Below are 3,576 nucleotides of genomic sequence, written 5' to 3' on the forward strand. Positions count from 1 at the left end.
GTGCAAATAGAGTTCCTATTGGGCTAGGGTTTGTAGGGTTCCTGTTGTGATTGGCTGTCAGGGCTAGGGTTCTGCTTGGTACTATGGCTAGGGTTCCTATTGGTCTAAAGATTTTTAGGGTTCCTGTTGTGATTGGCTGTCAGGGCTAGGGCTGTGTTTGGTACTAGGGCTAGGGTTCCATTGGCCAATAGGGTTCTTTAAGCTTAGGGCTCAGGGAGTCTCAGCCCGGGTGTCGAGGCTAAGGGTGGAGAGGACAAGTTTGGTTGCCTGTTTGGGCCAGGTCAGGTTTAGGGCAGGTAATGCAGCCCAATTTTCCATTTTTCAGCAGCTACCTTAATCCCTCCACATCCTCCAACATCCAAACACAATATCAGCAAAGGCATCCAACTTGTGCACGACAAACTTCATACAGATTTCAATGTCTCAATAACAACCACAAAACCCCACATACCACAACAGTACACATATCCACCACAACTACAACACTAAGTCACCTAAATTCTCAGACCAAACACAATTGTGTCCATTACGACTAACCCCTCCACCCATTGCCCACATAACACAAAGCCACATTCTTCATAACTTTCATCCATCTAGATACAAACTCCCTGCTCATACCAAACACCAGCACTATATCCTCTATTTGCTCCTACCAGACCCCTTTTTATCATGACAACACCTATACTCAGCCTTCCATCACAACATCCACCAATACCCTCCTTATCTTTTTACCATTTACACATAACCAAACAATCCTTACACTCCACTCCACCACACATATTACCTCTTCCAGCAATCAATTCTAACCCAAACTCTCTTATCTATTGTCCATACCTTCCTACACACCTCATACACTCTTCTCCAAAACAAGTCACCACCCCCTGTGCTAGTCAAACACCACTCACCAGCAGTAACTCACACACAAATCCTTAACAGGAAACTACTGCATCAATATCTACTCTCACTACTCCACAAAAGCTAAACAAACCACACACATCAGCACATCAAAATAACAAAAAACTTTCATAATACTTTCCGTCACACCCATTCCCACCCTTATGACTACACAAATAATATAAAGCCTTACTAATCTTTACTCCAAAATTCTCACTCCTCACAGACATCTCCCATATACACCCCAACAAAGAAACATTAATTCACCTGCCTCTCATCTATTGCACAAATTAGAGCCTTAGATTTTGATTCACATGCTCCTCCACCACCCCAACCCATACTCCTTCTACCCTAAACAGACACAAACAAAATAAACAACATGCCACTCTTAACAGCTTCTCATTCCCCTGTCTATTACACAACAAGGCTACTCTATAAAAAGAACTAAACTCATCATGTCATTCTCAGCCACCAAGCCCATCACCCACACACAGACCCAACAAAATGACTCCTAAGCCTGCTGGACAAGGATCAAAATATAGAAAAACAACACTATTATGACCCTCATAAAGTTATCACAACTAATAACACACCTACTACAAGCTAAAAATATACTGCTCACCCTTCTCCAAAACAGAATGACAACACCACCAAAACACATTTTCTAAACTGCCTGCTCATAAATGCTCGATCACACTCAAAAAAGAAGCACCACATCTATGACCTGCTCGCTGACACACAACCTGACTTACTATTCATAACTGAATCATGGTTGGGAGATGACATGTCCCCAGTGTTGTATGAACTCCAATCTCTTTATTCTTCGGGGCCTAAACATTTGGTTTGACAAACCCAATATGGCACATCCAAAAATTATTACCACTGGCCTAGTCACATTGACTCTACATCAGATTGTACACAATCCCACTCACATCGCTGGAACTAGTTACCGTTCAAAGCATCACAGCAGTCACATGGTCAGACCACCATTTGGTAACTTTCCAATATAAAACAAGACCCACCCAAGACCACCTTAGATACATCCATCTATCGACCATGAAACAAAACTCAGTTTTGAAGACTTTGAAACACAACTAACAGCCAACACAGATCTAGACACAATAAGTTCTATAAAGTTCTCAACGATTTTCAAAAACCTAAATGCATGGAAGGAACTCCTCCCTTTACTCAGGAATTCACATACAAACTCCAAAAACAAAGGAAACTCACCAGCCCCAACCTGTTTCCTAAAATCCCCTGCAAGAGTAAGCCAACCCAGCATCTGCACTCCTTCAAACAAATATCACAAAGTGAAATGTATGGATTTGGTCAAAGCAAACAGGCCTTCCGGCAGCCCTTTCGACCCTTGTCCAGCACACATCTTCAAAAACATCCTTTTATCTACTTCTGCTGCCACACCTGTAAGAAGAATCATCAATAATTCTTTAACTAAGACAACCTTTCCTGAAGACCTTAAAAAGGCACGCATACACCTGTTATTAAAGAAAACAAAGTTGGACCCATAGGACCCCAACAACTACAGACCAATTACCAATGGACCTTTCCTGGACAAACTGACAGAAAGAGTAGCATTCACCCAGAAGATAACTCCATACTTTCAGACTATCAAATTGGATTCCGCCCAAGAAGAGGCACTGAAACTGCACTCATTGCAATCTGGGATGATCTTAAAAACAGTCGACTGCACTTCTCTTGGACCTCTCAGCTGCCTTTGACACTGTTGACCATGACACCCTATTTCAAAGAGTCCACAAAGCCGACATAGAAGGAAATGCTCTCGACTGGATCACATCCTACTTTCAAAACAGAACAAATGTCATCTATTCTCCCCCTTTCTTGTCCAAACCCTACTTCACAAAAGCAGGGGTCCATCAAGAATCAATCATCTCACCTATGCTTTCCAACATCTACATGTTGTCATTACCAGAACTATCAATGAATTTCAAGTCACATGCTACCAGTATGCAGATGACACACAAATAACTCCTTAAATTGGAAAATCACAAATATTCAGTTGCCTCAGAGTCGTTGATCACTGGATGTCTTGGAATCATCTCAAACTGAATGCTTCCAAAACGGAAGTACTCACATGTGTCGACTAGAAAAATTATGACCCACTGTGCGCCTGACCTGAGGATCTGGGACTACCACCTCAAGTATCTAAGGGAGTTAAAAACCTTGGAATCACAATGGACGCCAAGTTAACAATGAATGCCCAAGTGGACAAATTAGCACAATCAAGCTTCATCGCCTTGAAACCTCTGCATCTTCCCCCACCTCGGATTTTCACACAAGGGCCAGGCTAATATCTCTCTTGTACTATCTAAACTATATTACACCAGTGGCCTCTACCATAGGTCATCACTATTATGAAAAAACGACAACACATTCAGAACTCGGCTGCCAGACTACTACTACATATAAAGCCACAAGCCCACATCTCCCCTGCTTTGAAGAACTACATTGGTTACTGGTTGCCACAAGATCCACTGTCAAGCTGCTATGATCTCCCAAACAACCCTTCTAAATTCTCCCTCACCTTTCTCTCCTCTGATTCATCCAAAACCCCTGTACTACTATGATCTCCCTAACCCCTTTTCTACAGACTCTTCCCTCCTCCATCTCTCCTTTACTCATCCCAAGCCTCATCCTATTACTATA

This window comes from Pleurodeles waltl, chromosome 8 (assembly GCF_031143425.1).
Source record: "Pleurodeles waltl isolate 20211129_DDA chromosome 8, aPleWal1.hap1.20221129, whole genome shotgun sequence".
In the NCBI taxonomy this organism is placed as follows: Eukaryota; Metazoa; Chordata; class Amphibia; order Caudata; family Salamandridae; genus Pleurodeles; species Pleurodeles waltl.